This window comes from Panthera leo, chromosome F3 (genome assembly GCF_018350215.1).
Source record: "Panthera leo isolate Ple1 chromosome F3, P.leo_Ple1_pat1.1, whole genome shotgun sequence".
Taxonomy (NCBI): domain Eukaryota; kingdom Metazoa; phylum Chordata; class Mammalia; order Carnivora; family Felidae; genus Panthera; species Panthera leo.
The window spans coordinates 51,639,478-51,664,365 of NC_056696.1; the positions used below are offsets into that span (position 1 = coordinate 51,639,478).

Genomic DNA, 24,888 nt, shown 5'->3' on the forward strand with positions numbered 1-24,888 from the left:
TTTTTTCGTATATATAAAAATAACCTGGTTGTTTTCATTATGTTTCCAAGTATGTTATTTCAACTGCAAATTTAACCCATGTTTCAATTCAAATTCATTGAAATCAATTCATTTTAACCAATTTCCCTTCATAGTCTGAGTTTAGATATTTTACGTACACATTAAAAACAAACTGCAATTTAAAAAAAAAAAAAAACAAACTAAAAACCCACTACAATCTACCTTTAAATTTAAAAAAAAATAAACAACAAACTAAAAACCCACTACAATTTCTACCTTTAAATTGATAAAAAGCTTGTCAAATATAAAAGGTATGTACATAAGAAACATTATACACTTGTATGCGATTAACTACTAGAGAGAACTATTCAATAAATGTGTGTGGTTGGAATTGCATTGGACATAAAGTAGTAGAAGTAAAAACTGTCCGGGAAAAGCGTAGTGAGACAACTTACAAAGCTTTTGTATCTTAATGGTTTTCCAACTCAAACAAGCAACACTTTATCCAAATTTATTGGATAGCAGCTAAAGTAGTCCTTAGAAAAAAATTTTATAGTTGCTAAATAACTAGGTTAAAAATGCAAAAAAGTTCTCAAATCAATGCCTTAGTGTCCAACTTTAGATACTAGAAAAAGAAGATCAAAGTAAAGAAGAAAAATAATCAAGATCAGAGAGGAAAGCAATGATATAGAAATAAAATTTAATAATAGATATCTCAATGAAACGAAAGCTGGTTCTTTTAAACAATAAAATTATTAAATCTCCAAGCACACTGAGCAAGAAAAAAAAGAGTGAAGACACAAATTACCAATATCACAAATGAGAGAGGGATCATCAATACACAGCATACAAATATTAAAAACTTTGCTGTAGGAAGATTATGAGCAACTTCATTCCAATAGTCAACAACTTAGATGAATCAGAAGAATTCTTTAAAAGACACAAACCATTATATCTTACTCAGAGTTAATATAATTAGTACACAACTTAATATTCCAAAATCTATCAAAGAAACTGGTTTGGACATTAAAACCCATTTTTCAAAGAAACTCCAGGCCTAGATGATTTCCCTAGGAAATTTTACCAAACACCTTCAGGAAGAAATAATTCCAGTTCTACACAAAATCTTTCAGAATTTTGAGAAGTTGAGACTTCTTAATTTTATTCATTTCCACAATAGCTATTGAATATTATAGCTGTCATGACACATTTTTTGTATATATCTCATCTTTTTTATTCTGTATTTTTTACTGTTTTTGTTTGTATTGAGTGAATATTTCCTAATTTAGAATTTTAATTTCATTAATGAAACATCAACCACAAGAAAGCTGCAATGGCTACATTAATAAGAAGAAATATAGATGCTAAAACAAAAAAAAATGTTACTAGAGATAGATATATTTATAATAATAAAGAGGCTAATTTATAAGGAGTATATGATAATTATAAAATATATTCACTTAATACGAGAGCATCAAATACATGAAGCAAAAATAACTCAGTCAAGGAAGACATGGACAACTCAACAATAACCACTGGAGACTTCAATGCTCTAACGTATTAGTTTCCTAGAGCTGCCATAAAAAAAGTGTCCCAAACCAGATGACTAATGAAATATAGCTCTATTGTTTCACAGTTCTGGAGGTTAGAAGTTCAAAACCATAGTGTTGGCAGGATCATGCTTTTTCCAAAATCCATAGGTCTTTTGGTCTCTTCCAGCCTCTGATAGCCCAAGGTGTTCCTTGACTTTGGGCATAACTCTAATCTCTGCCTCAATCTTCACATGGTTATCTTCCCTCTTTGTCTGGGTTTCTCTGTGTTTGCATGTGTCATTCTCCCTGTGTATCTGTGACCGTGTCCAAGTTTTCCTCTGAATACAAGCACACGAATCATACTGTATTAAGGTACTGGATTAAAGCCCAACTACTTCATCTTAACTTCATTAAGTATGCAAAAGCTCTGTTTTCACATTGAAGGTACTGGGGATTAGGATAACAATATATCCTTTTTAAGATGACACAATTCAACCCATAACATCCACTTTCATTAATGTACATAACAACTAGACCAAGATCAACAAGGAAATAAAAGTCTTGAACAATACTATAAGCTACCTGGATCTTACAGAAAGCTGCAGAACATATGACCCAACAACAGAATATTCTTTATTTTCAGGGACATATAGAACATTCTCTAGGTTGGACCATGCACTAAGGCCACAAAAGAAAGCTCAATTAATTGAAATAATGAAAATAAAATAAAATACGTTCTCTTTGGGGCACCTGGGTGGCTCAGTCTGTTAAGTGGCTGACTTCAGCTCAGGTCATGATCTCATGGCTTGTGAATTCAAACCCACATTGAGCTCTGTGCTGACATCTCAGAGCCTAAAGCCTGCTTTGAATTCTGTGCCTCCTCCTCTCTCTGCCCCTCCACTCATGCTCTCTCTCTCTCTCTTTCTCTCAAAAATAAACATTAAAAAAAAACAAAGAAACTATGTTCTCTGAAAATAATGGAATTACATTAGAAATCAACAACAGTTGATATTTCAGGAAACTTGCAACCTTATGGAAATTTTAAAAAACACTTACTTGTCTAAGTAACCAATAGGTCAAAGAAAAATCAAAAGGGAAATCAGAAAGTAATTTTAAATGAATGAAAATAAAGATATAACATATGAAAACTTATGAAATGTGGGTAAAGTGGTGCTTAGAAAAAGATTTCCAGCTATAAATCCCTGTATTAAGAAAAAAGAAAAATCTCAAATCAATAACCTAACGATCTACTTAACACTCTAGGAAAAGAGCAAGCTAAACCTAAAGCAAGAAAAAAAAGAAGAAAAGAAATTAAATAAAAAATTAATGAAGTAGAGAATTGGAAAACAATAAAATCAATGAAACCAAACCATGGTTCTTTGAAAAGATCAACAAAACTGACAAATGTTTAACTAGTTCGACCAAAGGAAAAAGAGAGAAGACTGAAATGGCTAGAATCAGAAATGAAAGAAAGGATATTGTTACCAATCTTACAAAAATAAAAAGTAATGTAAAGCAATACTGTGAACAACTGTATGCCAACAAACCGGCTGACCTAGGTAAAAAACACAAATTTCTAGAATGACATAAACTACCAAAACTGACTCAAGATGAAATAGACAATTTGATTAGAACTACAAGTGCCAAAATTTTATCAATTAAAAACAAAACCAAACAAACAAAAGAACTACCAACATAGAAAAGACCAAGTCCAGATGACTTCACTCCTGATTTCTACCACATGTTCAAAGAATACCATTTTTTTTGCAAACTTCCACAAAATAGAAGAGGAAGGAACACTTCTCAATTTACTTAATGAGGCCAGTATTATATCAAAATCAGACAAAGAAATCACAAGGAAAGAAAACTACATACTAATACCTCTTATGAATATGGATGCAAAATCCTCAACAAAATCCTAGCAAAATGATTCCAACAACATATATAAAGAATTATATACCATGACCAAGTATAATTTACCCCAGTGATGGAAAGGTTGTTTCATATCCAAAAATCAATTAATGCAATAGCACTCCTATTGATAGAATTAGAAAAAAAAAAAAACTGCAAAGATCATCTCAATGCATGCAGCATAATTACTTGAAAACAAATAACAGCAGCAACAAAAAAACCTAACATACATTCATGAAGAAAACATTCAGCAAACTAAGAAAGAAAAAAACTTTCTAAACTTGAAAACTCACAGCTCATATCAGACTTAATGGAAGAAGACTAGCTGTGTTTCCTTCATGACGAAGACAAGGAAGTCCAGTCCCACTGCTTGTATTCAACGTTGTGTTGCAGATTCCAGCCAGAGAAATTAGGAAAAGAGTGGTAGGGGGGTGGGGAGATGGAAGGCATCCAGATTAGAAAAGAAGTAAACCACCTCTATCCACAGATGCTTTCGTACACAATAAATCCTCAAAGAATTCACCAAAAAACTATTAGTACCAATAAATGAATTCAAGTGAGGTTGTGAGATACAGGTCAATATAGAAAAACCATTTGTATTTCTAAACATTTGTATGAACAATCTGAAAATATATTTAATAAAGAAATTTCATTTACAATAGCATCAAAAAGAATACAAATAAGATTCAATGTGGAGTGCCTGGCTAAGTCAGTTAGAAGAGTATGTCACTGTTGATCACAGGGTTGTGAGTTCAAATCTCATGTTGGTTATAGAGATTACTAAAAAAGTAAATACATAAAAACTTCTCAAAAATTGTGTTAAGTGTAACAAAACTATAAAACTTATATTCTGAAAACTACAAAACATTGTTAGAAATTATTTTAAAGATCTCAATAAATAGAAAAAGATCCCATGTTCATGGACCAAAAGACTTATAATGGTAATGCCTCTCCAAAGTGATCCAGAGATTCAATGCAATCCCTGTCAGAATCTCAGAAAACTTTGTAGAAATTGACAAACTAATTATAAAATTCAAGTGGAAATGCAAGGGACCCAAAATAGCAAAAACAATCTTGAAGAAAATTAAAAAAAAAAACAAAAAACAAAAAACGCAGGAGGACACATACTTCCCCATGTCAAAACTTACTACAAAGCAGTGACTGTGATAATCGAAACAATGTTGCATTCGGGTAGACATGCAGATCAATAGTCTACAAAAGGGAATCCAGAAGTTACATCTACAGTCAAGTGTTTTCCCACAAAAGTTTAAAGGTCATTTTATGAATAACCCTTAACAAATGATGCTGAGATCAACACCATACGTAAAAGAATGAAGTTGGGCTCTTACCTCACAACACATACAAAAATTTACTCACAGTGGATCCAAGACCTAAATATAAAAGCTAAAACTACAAAACTCTCGAAAATATAGAAGTAAATCTTTATGAATTTAGATTTGGCAAAGAAACTAAATATGACAACAAAAGATCAGTAACAAAAGGTAACATAGATAATTAGGGTTTCCTAAGCAGATCTGTAGCACTTAGATGAAACCAATGGCAAGTGGAATCATGCAGGGCCTGGAGAGGTCAACAGCAGTACCCAAGGTTTTGGTTCTTCTGCAGCAGTAGAAACCCTAACAGTGTATATGATGGGGGGTGGGATGGGGACAACCAGCAGCTGAGACACCTTTTGAAGTGACTGCAGCTCCTTTGTGGCTCAGCAGTGTGTTCCCCATGGATGGCCATGTCTACACCCTCCCATGTGCCTGTAACAGAACTCCATCCAACTTTACCTGAGCAGGAGGCCCAAATATCAGCCAATTGTAAATACCACCACAGGTTCAAAGATGATGCTGAGAATAATGCCTATTTGGTATTGAATATGCAAGACTTTGATGTGGAGTCCAAATGTGATAGGACAGTTCATGTTTCTGAACCAAAGAAAACAAGAAATAAGGGGATGCTGTACACCTACATTGCTCTCTATCAAGCTGGCAATTTATCTTAGCGTAACGGGAAGTATTTTTAGTGTAATGGGAAAGCACCTTATAAATCCTCTTATTTCTTGCACAATCACAAAACCCAAAGCAATCAATCTGCTCTTTGGGGGACCTGCTACACAGCAAATGGAAGTGAAAAGAAGTGGACAAATGCCTTGAATGAAACTGTTTTTCACTAGAGACCAAGAATAACACTAAATTTGGTGGCAGATGACATTGTCTTTGATAAGTTCTCTCTTCCTGCTGATGTGCATGGATAGGTTAAGATGATCCAGTTAGAAAAAAAAAAATGTGTGTTACTTCCCTATTCTGTTCATAGTTCAGCTGAGCAATGAAGTGAAGGATTTGATGATCATAAATCATCCTACTATTGGGCTACCTGTCACAGTGTCCTACAAAAAGATCTCACTGGGGAGAATATCCTTCAGGATTCATGAGCAAGATTCTATGCTCTCCTTGTAGCAGCTTGGGTTTTCAAAGACAGTTGCTGATGAGGTGAAAGGAATTTTTACAGATACCAACTTCGACCTTCTTTTTGACTGAATTTCATCTTCTTTTCAACTGTTTGGCTTCAAAAAAAACAAATGACATCAGTTTCTGAAGGAAAAACAAGAGCACGACTGCAATACCCACCAAAGCAATGATTTGGCTCTGCTTTTGCAACGCGGTTACATTACTTTTCCTTCTAAAAGAGAAGATGAATTTGCTAGTCCTTATCCCAGCAGGGATTGCACTATAGCAACTGAACTAGAGACAGCAAATGACCGTTCTTTGGAGAGACCCAAGACCTGAATTTCAGTTTGGCGTTTGCAGTGACTCTGAATGGGAAACCAAGGAATGTGATACTCAGGCCATGTGACACTTACCTTACCCTGTGTGTACCTGAGGTGCTATGTATTTGCTCCTGCATCTCAAGAATACAAGTTGGTATTCTCGATTAATTATCAGTTTTGTCAATTGATGGAATATGCTTCTGCCTTTGTCTTACGTTACCTCAGCTTTATGAATTACAAGATAAAGTCAGTTTGACATCTACCTTGGAAGGCATTTACCTACAAAGCTGCAAGCACATTCATTGACCATCTCTTGGCTTTTCTTATCACCATGCCAACATCGTATTGGCTGGCATGTTTTAGGGACAGTGTGGTATTTCTTGTTCACCTTTACCAAAGATGATTTTAACCTGTGGATAAAACCAGAGTGAGCACCTCTGAGAAGTTTAATGAGGAAAATCCCTCAGACTAAATGTTCTATCGCTTTAAAGGAGCCACTCTGTGGTTGGCTGTCAGCTGAACAAAGCTGGGATTTAGTATTTTTGGAAACTTTGTCTTATTTCCTTAGACATTACATCCTCAGCATTCCCAAAAATCTCTTGAACGCGTTTCATAGATCTCCTTATTTACCTTTATGTTACATCTGGAAAGAGCTATTTACACTTCCCCTTCACAACATTTAAACACCCTTCTGGGTCACAGAGGTGCTGCCTAGCTTTGGTCACCCTTTTAGTACGGCAGGTCTCCATGCAGGAATGCCCAGTGTTGGCCACACCCTTGTACAGTGTGTGGAGCACACATGGAGCACAGATGGACAACACCTATCTATCAGAGACGGGAAGGGTGTTACTGTTGTTTTCAATTGTTCCTTGTGTGAATTTCAAATGCCTATGTAAATTTACCCACTTGGATACCCTGGAATCAGATGGCTTTTTTCTTTTTGCTTCAATTTTGATTGTTTTAAAGTTTATTGTATTAATTTTCCAATTTAAAGTAAATGTACCTGCATGTGAAAATAATACATGAATTGGACTTGATTCAAATTATTTTTAACCTTTTGTTTGGTTTGATGTGTTTCAAAGGATCATGATGAAAGTGAAAAGACCATCCACATAATCGGAGAAAACATATGCTAATAGTATATCCAATAAAAGACTAGTATCTAGAATATATACAAAAGCTTGTATAACTCAGTAATAAAGAAAAAATAATTCAATTAAAAATGAGAAAAGGTTCTGAATAGACATTTCTCCAAAGAAGATAGATATACAAATGGCCAATATGTACATAAAAAGATGCTCAACATTAGTCATCAAGGAAGTGCCAATCAAAACCACAGTGAGGGGAACCTGGATTGGGTAAGCGTTGGTTAACCAGTTGGTTCAGCGTCCACTCTTGATTTTGGCTCAGGTCATGATCTTGTGTTTTGTGAGTTCGAGCCCTGCATCAGGCTCTGAACTGAAAGAGCCTGCTTGGGATTCTCTGTCTCCCATTCTCTTTGCCCCTCCCCCACTCACACTCTCTCTCAAAAACAAAAACAAAAATATTGAGGCACCTGGGTGGCTCAGTCAGTTAAGTGTAGGACTTTGGCTCAGGTCATGATCTCACGGTTTGTGGGTTCAAGCCCCACATCTGGCTCTGTGCTGACAGCTAGGAGCCTGCAGCCTGCTTTGGATTCTGTGTCTCCCTCCCTCTCTCTCTCTGCCCCACCCCACTCGCACTCTCTGTTTCTCTCAAAAATAAATAAATATGAAAAAAGATTAAAATAAACAAATAAACATAAAAAAACACGGTGAGATACCACTTTAAAACGAATAGGATGACTAGAATAAAAAAAAAAACAGATAACAGCAAGCATTGGCAAGGGACGAGATAAATCAGAACTCGTATACACTGCTGGTTGGAATGCAAAATGATGTAGCAGCTTTGGGAAACAGTCTGGCAGCTCCTCAAACTTTGAAACTTTGAGTTACCATATGACCCAGCAATTCCACTTCTGGATATATTCCCAAGAGAAATAACAATATATGCCCATACAGAAGCTTGTACATAAATATTTATAGCAGCATTACTCATAGTGGCTACAAGGCGGAAACAACCAAAATGTCAATCAAAGGATAAACGGATAAACAAAATATGGTATATCCTTACAATGGAAATTTATTCAACCATAAAAAGTAACGAAACACTGAAACATGCCACAACACGGATGAACCTTGAAAACATTATGCTGATAGAAGTTAGTCCCAGTCACAAAAGACCACATACTACACGATTCCATTCATGTAAAAGAATAGGGAAATATATAGATCTAGAAAGTAGATTAGTGCTCGCTTATGGCTAGGTGAGAGGGCACCGGGGATGTGGGGAATAGATACCTAAAGGATGTGGGGTTATTTTTTGAGGTGTAAAAAAAATTTTTTAATTGACTGTGTTGATGGCTGTACATGTTTATAAATATACGCAAAGTCACATTGAGCCATACAGTCCAAGTGTGTGAATTATAGGGTATGTGAAAAATACGTTAGGAGAGAGAGGTGCTGGTGGTACAAAGACCCATTTGAGAGCCATTGCAAGATCAGGGAAAATAGATGTGTGTGTGTGTGTGTGTGTGTGTGTGTGTGTGTGTGTGTGTGTGAACTAGAGTAGAAGTTACTTAAAATGACAAAGAAAGTGCATAATAAAATAGCTATCTTATATTGCACTGACTATGGTGAAGGTCTGTTAATGCTCAAATCAATTAATCTTTACAATAATCTTAGAAGTAGGTCATTTTCCAGAGTATAGGAAAGAAACTGAGGAAGAGAGCTCAAATAATTGCTCAAGTGTATGGTGCTAGAAATAAACTGAACCAAACATCTAACCATTGGCTTGGTGACTTTAGAATCCACGTTCTTTAGGATATTGAAACTTGGATGATTAATGGTTCCTTTCAGCCAACATTAATTCAATGTCAAATATGTTCAAAACATTGAATTAGATGCTGAGATATAAAGTCAAATATGATGTCATTAACATCAATAACCTGTATCATGGAAGACAATGATATGTACCATAAATCTGTAATTACAGTGAGATGTGATACCTACAGAGGTATATACTAAGTGCCAGAGGAACATACAAGAAGATTCAAATGCTATGAAACAAATGACAGCCTATATATATATATATATATATATATATATATATATATATATACACACACATATATATATAATAACGTTTGGGTCTGGAATAATTGTTGATCATTTAGATATATGTAGTTAACTCTCTACAAGTAGATTCTACAAATATTATCTACATCTATGCCTATGATTGTGTTCTTTTATTTATTTTCACTCTGCATTCTCTATTCTATACATTGCATTCTGTGTTCTATTCTTATTATGCAACATTCTTGGCTGGGGCTTTGTTACTAAACTTTTTATGATGCTTTTTAAATATCTACCTCCAGATCCTCTATTGTAGACTATTAAGTCATTTAGTACAGGTAATATGCCTTATTCATCTTCCTGTCATATCATCAAGGTCACTGCCTGACTTGTGGGTGATTAATAAATATTTTTGAATAAGGAAATAATGGCATAAGTGAACAAATAAATGGATGGATCAATGGATTCTTTTGCCCATAAACATTATATAGAATATATACTAGTTTGTGTGTAGTAAAAATTGGTTATAGAAGGGAATAGGTGTGTTTTTTTGTTTTTTTTTTTTAATTTTTGGATTTAATGAATCAACAATGGATAGATAGATAGAACCAGTACATAAGGAATTCATTAGAAAATCAAAGTTAGAGCTTATCAATTTTAGAGCATTTTCACAGAAGTGAGAATTGAATCACTCCAAGAGAAAGAATAGGCAATGTCCATAAGACATAAGGAATGGATTTATTTAATCATTCCTGAATAAAAGAAAGGGCTCAAAGAATTTAAAAAAATTGAATTATAGTTGGCTCCACTAACCAAGTTCTCTACTTTCTCCTAAAACCCTCAAAACCAACAATGCAGAATACTAATGTTCCAAAATTATTCCTGCAAAAATATCAGGGAATTTGTGGTAGGTTAAAGGATTCCAAATGCAAATGCATTATGAAATTCCTGACCACATTATCTTAATTCAGTTAGAGATTATAGAATTACAGAAACTGCTGTGAAGAACAGAAATACCAGGCATTAGAGGAGAGAAAAGGAGCTGTTCTTAGAAAGACCGAAGACAGAAGTTTATGATTAAACCAGGGATTTGAGAGACAAGCAGTTTTGAGCGATGCTAAGATCCAAGGCATGACCCCAGAATGTGCAATCAAATTATTGTGGAGTTTAAGAATTTTGTGACACCATAAATGAAAGGACGTCGGTAATCAACATGGAGATGTTTATGTCATCATTACGAGGCATAGACTAGAGCTGAAAATTGAATAAGAAACTCTAGAATCTGAAGAAAACGGAAAACGGTCATGGATTTCTTTATGACTGTCAGACAGGAGTTTAACAAAGTCAGATGTCGTAACAATCTCTTGAACAACAAATTCTCTTTAGTTTACTATAATCTTCAGGTAAGAAATGAAATTAAACTTCTCTATAATGGTAATATTTTATTCCCTTTACACTAACATGAATCTCCTCTCTCTGACAGAAACCTGCCTCTCAAGGGCTCTTAATGTCACTTGTCACTTAACAAAGTCTGTGTTACTGTGTTGGCTGAAAGTCATGTTCAATTTTCACAACCTCTTTATTAATAATCAGAGTGTATCTCAAGAGACAAAATCCTCATACCTCATACCTACTTTTAGAAAAAAAAAAAGGCTAATAGCTTTTACATCCATTGCAAAAGCAAGTCATTTAGGAGAGAAAAAGCTATCTGATTGTTTCAGCCAATTTAAATTAAATTGAAATGCCTTTTTATGAAACTCTGGCTGAATGTGCTACGAAAGATTAAGATGCTTCAGCATTAAGAATGGGGTTAGTTTGACAAAATGCCAGCTTACCCTCTGATTTTCATTCATCAGTGAAATTTCTAAGTTCTTTTTTTGCCTTTTAAATCTGTGATCCCATGAGTCATAATTCTACAGGTATTTCCTTTTTTTCCCTTAATTTTGTTAAATTGACACTGATAACATCCCTAATGGAAAATACAACTGCAACGCAGTCAGTTCGCTGTATGAGAAATATATATGTGTTTCACAATATGAAAAATTCAGAGGGTCTGGTAGTCATAAAAATGTTTATTTGTGAGGCACCTATTTAAATACAAGTATAAAAAACTCCTTAGTTTTCTCCCAAATAATTTTACTCTATTTTTTTTAATCTAAGAATTATGACATTCTCTTTGGAATGTTCTGGCAAACAGGAGTCACATAAGTTTTACTTGAGGAGGAAGGTGAAGACTAATTGTGCTTTGTTTTTGTTTATCTGTTCTAAAATCCTGAGGAGTTTATGTGGCCATATTACTTGTCATTTGGAATAACTCAGTCTTACAGACAGCCTAAATTTATTGAGGATTACAATAATAGTATTAACAGCTACAATAACAACACTGACTTATGGAACTATGTACCAAGAATTATGCCAACAAGTATCCATGCATAGGTCTAATTTGATACCCTAGCAATTCATCCTCTAGATATTACCCCACCCTGCTATTCAGAACACTGAACTCACTGCAGGAGAAGTGACATATGCAGGATTTCACAAAACAAGTAGGAGACCTAAAATCCAAACTCAGGTGTCATGCTTATACCTTTATAATCTTGAAATGCTTTAGAATCTCAAACTTGGGTTGAACCATCTCATTTCTGTCCTTTTTTCCTCCTTAGTTCACTACTCTGAACATGTCCTCGAATAACCACAAAAATAGCCCTCAAAATAGATTTGATTTGGGGGTTAAAAATAAAGTTTAGCAAGTAAGTGAATTCACAAATACAGAATCCACATTTTGGGATGAGCACTGGGTGTTGTATGGAAACTAATTTGACAATAAATTTCATATAATAAAAAAAATTCAGAATATAAAAAAAAAAATACAGAATCCACAAACAGCAAAGATCAACTGCATTTTTATGACTTAATTTTGTTGTCCGTCCCTCCAAGTCCATGGAGAGCATTATAAAAATAGTCTGAGAAGGCATATTATTCTATTGATAAATTATATGTTGCATCTAAAACAGAAATAGGAGCACACTAAGTATAATTGTTTTTCACCTATAAAAAAACCCTAAAGGTGTATGTGAGTGATTTTTTTATTTCAATTATCTGCAATGCTGGAAAGATTTTATTTTCAACTTTAGCCTGTGATAGAAAGGGATATTACTATTTATATGTACTAACATAGTCTATTAATCATCTATTGCTGTATAACAAATTACTGAAGGTTAGTGACTTAAAAAATTATCTTGGGGCGCCCGGGTGGCTCAGTTGGTTAAGCCACCGACTTTTAATTTCGGCTCAGGTCATGATCTCATGGCTCATCAGATTGAGTTCCAGTTGGGCTCTGCATTCAGAGCACAGAGCCTGCTTGGGATTCTCTGTCCCTCTCTCTCTCTGCCCCTCCCCAACTTGCACACATAGGCACACGCACGTGCCCCCACTAGCACCCACCCTCTCTTTCTATCTCTGTCTCAAAAATAAATTTTAAAAAATTTACTATTTTATGTAGTCTGTAAATGAAGTGGTTTAGCTGCTTGGTTCTGGTGCAAAATTTTTAGTGAGTCATTTGAAGGCTTGACTGGGACTGGAGTATCGCCTTCTACTCCCTTCCATGGCTGTTAGCTCTAGGCCTGGATTCCTTATCTCTCTTGGTCTCTTGGTAGGAGACCTCAGTTTCTCCCCAAGGTCTGTCCATAAAGCTGCTAAAAACATGACTAACTTCAGCTAGAAAAGAGAGAGAGGAAATTAGTTTTGTTTGGTGGTCATGGAAACTCAGGCCTACAGTAATGTTGAAAAATAGAGTAATTTTCCAGGTTAATATATAATAGTGTATTAAATATATGCTATTTAAGTATTATTATATCCTGATGAACATATAATTTTTATAGAGTCCATTGATATTTGTTATATTAAAGATAAATTAATCAACAATTAAATGAATTACTTTAAAATATTTTTAATCTTTCAATGGCACTTTTATAGAGGATCATATATACTAATCTTATGCAAAAGAATTCATATTAAGTCTTATTTTAATGAAAGCATTTTGCAAGCACATTATATATTAGGTACTTTCTTTTTTTTAATCTGACAGTATCCATTCATTCACACATGTTTTCACCCTCATCATTCATGCATGCATTCATTTAACAACCATTCATAGAGTGCCTACTACCTGTCAGACACAGTTATAAGCATGGAAATCCTAAAGTGAATAAAACAGACAAAGAATGTTACCTCATGTAGTTTTCATTCTAGTGACATTAGACAGATCATGAGCATATTAATAAGTAAAATATATATGTTAGCTATTGATAGTACATGGAAGAAACCAAAACTGAATAGTAGAGAAGAAACCATTACAGATGAGTGAACTATTAATACAATTATTGGACACTACCTCAGTGTTGTTATCTAAGAAAATATAAGCAGAGAAATACTGAGTTGTAAACATTCCTGACATGTGACATATTTAAACAATACCAAAGGACACTATTTGGCTGGAACAGAGTGAGCAAGAGAGGGAAGAGGAGGAAATAAAATCAGACCTGGATGCTCTGTTATTGTCTAAATCATCATAAGGATTTCTTTTTTTTTTTTCTTTTTTTTTTCCTTAATCAGAAGAGAAGCCATTGGAGAGAGAAAGAAAGAGAAAAAAAAAAAAACCCACACAAAGTATTAGTTGCAAGTCTATTAAAATAATTACAGTGACTGATGAAAATGGCTTATGGTGTTAGTAGTAATTAATTTATAGACTCAATATAATTTTCACTAAAGCCCCAGCATGCTTTTGTGGAACTAGGCAAAGTAATTCTCAAATATATTAGAAACAAAAAAAGGTAAAGAATGGTAAAATTTCTGATGAAGAAAAACAGGATAAGTTCTTGTTATGCATAATATCAATAATGAATTTGAAAGTATAGAAAGTTAAAGCACTGAAGAAATGCTGGGTGATACATAACTAAACCTAACAGAATAGGAGGAGTATAGGATCGAGGTTTTGGGTTATCTTTTATGAGAAAGATGTTTGTTATGCCCAGAATTCGTGATCCCCAAATACCACCAGGGAGCTGAGTCCGATGTAAAAGCAAAAGAGCCTTTATTCGAGCTAGCTCAAGCTCCATCCCCTACCTGCACCGACGCAGCGGTGAGATACCGGGAAGAAAAAGCAAGTTTCAAAAGGACCAAGGTTTTATTGGGGCCTAGGGGCAATTGGTGAGGTAGTGGCTGTGGCCTCAGCCAATTGGCTGGGGAAGGGTCTGAGTCCTGTTAGGCAGGTGAGCGGGAGGTTACTCAAGGGGAGGAGGCATGGTCAAGGTGAAGGACACAGAACAAGATGGAGTCTGCCCGCGTAGGCCCGCCTTTTCAATGTTAATTTCTTCACTGGCCTTTAACATATTCATACATTTTAATGCACTGCTATTATGCTTTATTTTGCTACAAAATTAGAAGAAATACAATAAAATACTTGATGATATGTTAAAATAATTAGAGTGAAGGTCTGGGTTATCTCTCTAATAAAATTTTACTTCAATTTGATATGCTTTATTGAGTTGGAGCAAAAAAAGTACAAACTTCCAGTTATAAGATAAGTGAGTACTAGGAGTGGAATGTACAACATGATGACAGAAAACAGTGTTGTATAATATACGGGAATGTTGTGAAGAGACTAAATCTTAACTGTTTCTCATCACAAGGAGAAATTGTTTCCTTTCTTCTCTTTTCATTATATCTTTACAAGAGGGATGGTAACTAAACCCATTAAGGTAATCATTTCACTTTCAATCATGTGTAAGTCAAACCATCATGCTGTACACATTAAACTCACACCGGGACATATGTAAATTACTTCTCAATAAAACCAGAAGAAAAAGAGATTAATTTGTAGACAAGAAATTACCAATTGCAACTAATCTAGATATACCATGTGATATCCTGACTTATCATAAGAAGTATATATTTGGTTTTTGTTTCCTTTCTGGTACTGAGCTCTTAAAACCCTTGGAATTTCCTGAATCATTAGAGCTATGAAGATTCTTTTGTTATGTTAATGAGCTTGGTTTTGTTATGTTGGAACCACCTAAAAATGAGCTGCTGGCCTGAAAAGCCAACCTTGCCATTAGAGGGCTGGAACTTTAGTCTCCTCCCAACCCTCTATCTCCTGGGCGGGGCGAGGGGCTGGAAGTTGAATCAATTGCCAAGGGCAATGATTTATTCAATCATGCCTATGTAATGAAGCCTCTCCAAAAATCTGAAAGGACTGGCTTCAGAGGGCTTCAATTTGTTGAAGACGTGCAGATCTGAAGAGAATGGTGCACGTGGAGAGGGCACGGCTCTCCATGCCTTTTGTCATACATTGCCCTATGCCTCTCTTCCTGTTAGCTGTTCCTGAGTTCCTGTATCCTTTTACAGTAAACCAGTGATCTAGTAAGTAAAATGTTTCTCTGAGTTCTGTGAGCTGTTCTAGCAAATTAATGAAACTCAAGGGAGGGGTTTGTGGGAACATCTGATTTATAGCCAGTCAGGCAGAAGCACAGGTAATAACCTAGGCCAGGAAGTGGCTTCTGAAATCTGTTGGGGTGGCGGGGAGGGTGGGGGGCAGCTTTGTGGCACTGATCTTTTACTTGTGGAATCTGATGTTATCTTTGGGTAGATAGTGTCAAAACTGAGTTGAATTCTTAGACATGCTGCTGACATCTAAGAATTGCTTCTTGGTGGTATGGGAAACCCCCACACTCACACCCACAAAATCATACTTGTGCTCCAATTTGTTCACACCCTTGAACCCATTAGAATACATCTGCACCTTGATTATTGGAAAAAAATCACAGAAGATTTACTTTATTCTGTTTACCACTCTAAACAGTATTCTTGCATGTCAGTATTTTATTTGTTCTCTGTTCAAATTAATATTCATATATCTTAAAGGCTTTGAGTTTTTTTTTTTCCTGCTGAGTTGAGGTGATGGCAGGAAGAGATGAAACCAATAAAAAAGTAAATATTATAGTAATGTGTGTTTATTATTTAATAGTTTATAGTTTGTTAATTTGAATCATAACCATAAATATAGCAGCTTCCAGTCATTAGTTTTTACTTCGTGCCAGGCACGACACTATATATATCTATATATCTATATATCTATATCTATATATCTATATATATATAGTCTCTTTTATTTATATTTCTCTTTTTTATATATCTTTTTTATTTATATTTCTCTTATTTATATATCTCTTTTATATATATATATATATATATACATATATATATATATCGTCTCTTTTATTCTTGGAAATCATCATGAATATTTCGGCTTGTTAAGTAAATGACAAGTTAAAAATGAAACTCTTACCTCTCATAAAATGTCATGATACGTATTCCTATAAGAGAATAGTGAATGATAATAAATTAACCATTTTCTTAATGTATTTTTTTATATTACAAACTAGTAAGTAAATAGGCTGTGCACCTGCTGCTAGTAATTTGCAATTATCCATTGCTTGAAATACTGCAATATGCTTCATAAACCAAAAAGCAAAGCTTGCTATCAGAAGAGGACACAAAATAGAATACAAGTTTTCACTTTCTTTGAGCAGCCAGATGGTTTAGAACTATTTTTCTGCAATTGAATATAAAAGAAGTAGAACTGAAACAAATTGACCATTTCAGGTTTATAGCATGTTTTTATGATTTTTAAACAATGAGGAGGAATGTATAAAATCATTAAATCCACATATCATGTGGAAGATTCTTTCAATAATATACAACACATTTAAAGTATGTTATTAGCAAACCTTATAAAATATTTCTGTTTGAACACACTTAGGCTGTAGATACACTCTGACAATTAACATGCCATTTTTGCAAATTATCTGTGTATATGTAGAAAGTCAAACGTTCAATTGCTCAAAAAATAAGCATGGCAATATAAGAACTGAAAATGAATGACCAGAAGAATGGCAATTTAAAAAGCATAATTTGTGTGGAGCAGACAACAAGGGTGATTGGGTCACTGGCATCTGGTTTAATCTTATTCTACTTTCTTTCCCTTTTCTGTCAAGCGGTGGGAATAATAGTAGCCACATCATATGTTTTGCATAAGAACTTAATTAAATGATCCATTTAAAACAAAATTAACTCTAAGTTAACACTAAACGTGCACAGCAAACATTACATAAATATACTAGATAAGAAGAACGAATGAATAATTAAAGAGTACTCCCTGGTTTTCTTATTGATAATCTAAAGGACTTTGCATTCATAGTAAGTACGTTTTGCATGAACTGTTTCGTTTTCTAATTCATGGGTTGTCTGAACATATGTATCAACACACAGAGTGTTCTGAAGATCATCTGGTTAATATAAATAATATAAAAGCAATTGAATCCAGTGAATGTAATAGAACAATTAATAACAATATTATGGCTTTACCCTATACTGTTTTTCAATATTTTTGTACAGGGGCGCCTGGGTGGCTCAGTCGGTTAAGCGTCCGACTTCACCTCAGGTCACGATCTCACAGTCTGTGTTGGAGCCCTGCGTAGGGCTCTGTGCTGACAGCGCAGAGCCTGGAGCCTGCTTCAGATTCTGTGTCTCCCTCTCTCTCTGCCCCTTCCCCGCTCATGCTCTGTCTCTCTCTGTCTCAAAAATAAATAAAAACATTTAAAAAATAAATAAATAAATAAATATTTTTGTATATAGTAACAAAACTAGGCCAGAGATGTGAACATCAATTATATGTAAATTGCTGTGGAGAGGAGGACAGATATCAACACAGTAAACATATAGTGATTACTCTTTTTAAAAAACATATATTTATTTTTGAGAGAGAGAGACACAGACAGAGTGTGAGTGGGGAGGGGCAGAGAGAGGGAGACACAGAATCCGAAGCGGGCTCCAGGCTCCAAGCTGTTAGCAAAGAACCCCATGCGGGCTCAAATTTACAAACCATGAGATCACGACCTAAGCCAAAGTCAGACACTGACTCAGTGTCAGTGTCAGTGTCAGTCAGTCAACTGAGCCACCCAGAAGTCCCTACGTCATTACTCTTAAAGGAATTTTAATCCAACTGGTGCAGGGAAGATAGGAAGAGACAGGTAGGTGATTCTAGCAAGCTAATAATTTGGATCCCTTGGAAGAGTAATCTTATGGGCATTTGCAACTATTCCCCAAGCATGAAGATGATAGGTTAAGATAGATAATAGATGATGATAGAGAGATAGATAGATAGACACATAGACTCAATTCACATCTCAGCACACTCCACGTTCTCACCAAAGACATTAACAACCTCTATCTTTTTAAATCACAGAACAGTGTTTTGCACTGACTATTCCTGATCTTTGAAAAGCATCTTTCCTGATTCTCCTCTCCCTGACATTTTTAATATTATCTTTATCAGAACCCTATTGTTTGTGCCCTTCTTCCAAAATATCTGGGTAGTTCTTCTTAGGCTCATTTATATCAAATAATCCTCTCTTCTCACTGTACTATAGGAGGCAAACTCATTTCCCAGTGTATTAATAACAACCGATATGTAGAACATTCAGGAACCTCCGTCACTGTCCAGACCTCTTTTCTGAATTCCAAGATTGTATATCCCGCTGCCTTCTCTCCTTCTTCACTTAGATGCTGCAAAGGAAGTTTACTGTGAACATACCTAAGATGGAAAAAGAGTTTCTCCTCTATAACTAATAATACTCCAGAGTATACAATCTTGCTAAAAGAGTCATCCTACTCTGGCCTAGCCATAAAGGATCAATATTTATTTTTCTGTCTACTTTATTTCAATTTGTCAGTTACTCTAGATAGCTATTATCTAATTCATATTCCTATATCCCAACTCATATCACCATATTCTGATCTAATGTTTTCTCTCTTTCACCAATCTGATGGTTTCCCAGCAGTTCAGCTAAATCCACTTTTTTTCACATAAATTGTATTTTCCATATCCTTGGGTTATTAAGTCATAAATAGTAGTCTTAAAGAAATAGATGAAAATAAAAATATAGTGGCTTACAGTTATATATAGAAAAATACTTATATCCCAGGGTGCCTGGATGGCTCAGTGGATTAAGTGTCTGACTCTTGATTTCAGCTCAGGTCATGATCTCACAGTTCGTGAGTTTGAGCCCCACATAGAGCTCTACATTGACAGTGCGGAGCCTGCTTGGGACTCTCACTCTCTGTCTCTGTCCCTCTGCCTCTCATGCCCATTGTCTCTCTCTCTCTGTCAAAATAAATACAAAATAAATAAATAAATAAATAAATAAACATTAAAAAATAAAAATACTCCTATCTCTAACAGCACTGCTTTGAAACACTCTCGGTGGTGTCTTAGAAATCTGCACTGTAAACAGGCGTTGCTGATGATATAAAAATACCTTCATGTGAAAAACACATGACCCTAATTGATTAGGCCTTACATGATTCAGCTTATCCTGCTACTGTTTTCCACACATTTCACCTCCAGTTCTTCCTGGAGCCCTTATCGGCCGTGTCATTGCCCCCAATACTCTGCTTTAAGCACTCTTTCCAGATTCACACACTTAACATCTGTCGAGCTGCGACACTGACTATCACCTCCGACAGAGGCATCCCACTGTATGAAGGAAAGCAAAGAGCATAACAATATCTACCTCTAGGTAGATGTCACCTGGTTGTATGGTTTGCAGATGTCGGGGTCACCAAGAAAGGCATGACTCACACAGGCACTGGATGGAATGATGCTTTCCTTGCATAGAGAAGACACATCAAGCTCAACTTCAATAGTAAGCGTTGCTCCCCGGTGACCTCTTCTGCTGAAGGTGAAGAACCCCATTCTCTCTCTGCTGGGAACATATATAGCACTGAGGCTGGCCAGGTGCCCTATGACACACAGATCCTTAAGAAGAACAAAGATGTACACATCAAACCCAGAATACAGAAAGATATTCCCAAACAAAGCAATATGCCAAGCACAAGCTGTGAAGGATTTTTATCTCCACATAAAAAAAAAAATGTTCCAGGCCTGAGGCAACCTTATGGAACCACGCAAGGGTCAGCAGGCTGTGCGTGACTGCCTTTTCCAACAGTGTCAAAAATCAGAAGTTGGCACTAAATTTTCACCTTTCTAAATTTCTCAGTGGCATTTGACAGGATTGATCACTCCCACTGTGACATTCTCCTTTCTTACTTTATATCTGAGATAGTATTTTCGACTCAGTTAATTTAGATTTTACCTCCTTGAAGGGGTCTATTCTAAGCAAACTATCTGAAATAGCACCCTTGTCATTTTCTTTTACTTCTGTTATTTTTCTATTAATATTTATCATTGTGTAAATATATATGCAACCACATATATACCAGATATATAAACAGATATATAATCTATCTCCCAAAATAGTATATAAACTCATGACTTGGTGAGTTTGTTTCTATTGGTACTTTGGTACTTTGTTTCTATTTTTATTTTTGTCTAGTTGTGTATGTACGTGTTTAAATAAAATTTTACTTTTAGCACAATCTAGATATGCAGAAAAATTCTAAAAGTAGGAAAGACTGTTCCCATATACTGCACACCCAGTCTTCTGTATTAATATTTTAAATTTGGGTGGTACATTTGTTACAAGTTTCCTGTATTAATATTTTAACTTAGGGTGGTATATTTGTTACAAGTAATGAACCAATATTGATATAATATTAACTAAAGTTCATCCAGTATCCACATTTTCTATTTTTCCCTAGTGCCATCTTTCTTTTCAAGGATCCCATACAGAATATAATATATTTAGCAGTTATGTCTCCATAAGCTCCTCTTGGCTGTGAACCATTCCTTGTCTTGATGACAGTTCTGAGAAGCACTATTTTGTGTTCTACTCCTATTCTATTCTATTCTATTCTATTCTATTCTATTCTATTCTGTAGAATGTTACTTAACTTGTATTTGTCTTGACTTTTTTTTCTCCTTTCATGCTTAGACTGGGTTATGTGTTTTGGAGGGAAAGACCACAGAGACAAAGTGCCATTTTCATCCTGTCAGTGTCACATGGTATCAACTTTACCTAATACTGTTGATGTTGGGGGCGCCTGGGTGACTCAGTCAGTTAAGCGTCTGACGCTCGGCTCGAGCTCAGGTTGTGATCTCACAGTTCGTGAGATCCAGTCTCACAGAGGGCTCTGTGCTGACATCACAGAGTCTGCTTGGGATTCTCTCTCTTTCTCTCAAAAATAAATAAAATTAAAAAATCCGCTTGATGTAGTGATCTCCTGGCTGCGATAGTGTTTGTCAAAACTGTCCACTCTAAATCTACTAGTTATTTTTTTCCTATTTCCATTCTCTTTGGAAAGAAGTCACTATGTGCAGCTTTATCTTACACTTAAATAGTACATAGTTACATTTCCCCCACCCCCTTCAGTGAAATCATTTCATGTATGTAATATGGTTGGATTGTTTTGATACATTTTTAATTTCTTCCTGACATCCACAACGTCCTAAATTATGGGTTGTTTTTTTTTTAATTTGCATACATTAATGTTTACCCTTTGTTGCTCTAAAATTCTGTGGGTTTGGACAGATGCATAATGTCATGTATCTATCATTACAGCCTCATAAAGAATACCTCTCTGGCTCTCAAAAATCCCAAAAAGTAGATTCCGATGTTAAACAGTTGAAAAATGCATCGCTGACTGACTGCACTTATTAGACTGATTATGTTTATTTTAAAGCAGTGAATTTTCTTCTCTCCTGATATCATTTAGTTGTTCTCGAATTTTTTTAAATGTTGTTACGATATTTATAATAAGTCGGTTAAATTACTGCTGATATTGTTCATTTGGGAATTTTTCATAGTGCAAGTTTATCAACAAGTTCTGTAAGTTTAGTGAAATGTTAGCTAATACTTTTTAGAAAGAAAATCACATAATATTGAAACATTTCCAGACAATCATCATAAAAGTGTTCTCTTGAGAGCACAAGAGTTTTCAGGTAAATGCTTTATCATCCATTATTATTATTATTATTTTAAGTAACATCTTTATCTTGTAGAAACCAGTGAGGTGTGTTTCTCTTTTCAAAAATCATTGCAAGTTACTGCAATATTGAGAACTATTTGCCAACAACAAAGTACTGACCCAAAAATCCATGACATTTTTTATTTCAAAATACTTTGAGACATTTAACAAGGAAATTATTTGAAAACAAAAGAAAAAAAAAAGAAAATTAAAAAGCCTCTGATCAATAAAAATATTTTCACAATTGTTCCACCTCTTTTTTAGACTTTATTTATTTATTTTTTTAACGTTTTATTTATTTTTGAGACAGAGAGAGACAGAGCATGAACAGGGGAGGGTCAGAGAGAGGGAGACACAGAATCTGAAACAGGCTCCAGGCTCTGAGCTGTCAGCACAGAGCCCGATGTGGGGCTCGAACTCAAGGACTGCAAGATCATGACCTGAGCCGAAGTCGGACGCTTAACCAACTGAGCCACCCAGGCTCCCCTAGACTTTATTTTTAAAAAAACCTTATTAAAGTATAATTTCCCCACTATAAATTCATCTATTCTATGTATGTAATTTAATAATTTTTAGTAAATTTACAGAGTTGAGCAACCAATCATCACTATCTAGTTTTAGAACGTTGCCATCGCCCCCAAAATATTTCCTGTGCCCATTTTCAGTAAATCTCTATTCCTACTTCTGCTCTAGACAAAAATTAATCTATTTTCTACAGTCAAAAAAAAAAAAGAGCATTTTTAAGTTCACAGGAAAATTAAGAGGAAAGCACAGAGATTTCCTATACACCCCTTGACCACACACAGGTATTGCCTCCCCCATTATCAACATCCCCCACTAGAGTGGTAAATTTGTCACAGTTGATGAACCCACATGTACACATCGCAATCACCCAAAGTCTATGTACATTTACATTAACATACACTTTTGTTGTCCATCCTATGGGTCTGAATAGATGTAAAATAGCATGTATCATCCCTATGGTGTCATACAAAGTATTCTTGCTGCCATAAAAATGCTCTGTGCTCTGTCTATTTGTCTTGCCTCAATACCCTGCTCCCAACTCCTGGGACTGCTAATCTCTTTACTGTTTCCATAGTTTTAAGTTTTAATTTTTCCAGAATGTCATAAAGTTGGAAATATATGGCATGTAGTCTCTCCAGATTGACTTCTTCCACTTTAGTAACGTAAATTTGTTTCCTTTTTGTGTTTTCATGGCTTGGTGGCTCATTTCCATTTTAGCACTCAATAATATTCTATTGTCTGGATGTATCATGATTAATTTAATCATTCATCTAATGAAGGACATCTTGGTTGTTCCAAGCTCCATGTGTGCAGATTTTTGCATGAACATAGATTTTCAACTTATCTTTCAACTTATTCTTATACCAAATCTACATCTTTTTACTTAAAAAATAATATTGTAGGGGCGCCTGCATGACCCAGTTGGTTAAGCGTCCCACTCTTGATCTCGGCTCAGGTCATGATCTCACGGTTTCATGAGTTTGAGCCCCACATCAGGCTCTGTGCTGACAACGTGGAACCTGCCTGGGATTCCCTCTCTCCTGTATCTCTGCTCCTCCCCAACTCATGATGTGCTCCACCTCTCTCTCAAAATAAATAAGCATTTTTTTAAAAAAAATTTAAAATAATATTATAAATATTTTGTTTAAATAGAAGTCAACTCCCATAAGATGCATGGGAGAACTAGAATGTACACATTAAAAATTAGCAAATATTATTTCTCTCTTATTTTTATGTAAGTAAACAATAGTCATGTTATTTTCTTTCCCCACTTAGCAGATTTTCTTCTATAATCCACTGTGGGGAGCACTATCCTCTTGCGGAATACTTTTCTAAATTCTGTCCAGGTTCTCTAACAATGTGTTATCTTGTATTGTTTTGGTTTTTTTTTTTATCTCCTTACATAGTTTAAGAGTTTCCAAATCTTTTGAGTATTACATTCAATCCCTTTAGCTTACCAAGTAATGGTGTGCTTCTAAAATTTTTTTTCAAGTTGTTTCTTTCCACTGACCTATCTGAAATTATCCCTTACATCTTTGACATACCATTACTTACAGTTTCCTCAAAAACACTTACAGCTCTGGGGCACCTGGGTGGTTCAGTTGGTTAAACGGCCAACTCTTGATTTCAGCTCAGGTCATGATCTCACGGTTTGTGTTTTCGAGCCCCACATCAGGCTCTGCACTGACAGTGCAAAGCCTGCTTAGGATTTTCTCTCTTTCTTTCTTTCTGACCCTTCCCTGTTCATGTACATGCTCTCCCACTCTCTCTCAAGATAAATAAACACACATTAAAAAAAAAAAAAAAAAAAAAAACTCTTACAGTTCTATTTTTACATGACCTTTGTTCTGCCAATAAACTCTTCCTGCCTCAAGAATTTCTTCATTTAGCTTCTTTTCACACTAGAAAGAGTTGTTCAGTCATCTAAATGCTTCTAAGACACATTCCCTGATACCTACATGTGAGTTAACTGTTGACAATCTACCTTTGTATCTACCACAGTTTCTAG

The 24,888-nt window shown here is 35.1% G+C and overlaps 1 pseudogene; it reads left to right on the plus strand.

The window, feature by feature from the left end:
* Nucleotides 1–5,180: 5,180 nt before the first annotated feature.
* LOC122211547 lies at nucleotides 5,181–6,622 on the plus strand (annotated as a pseudogene).
* The last annotated feature ends 18,266 nt before the right edge of the window (nucleotides 6,623–24,888 follow it).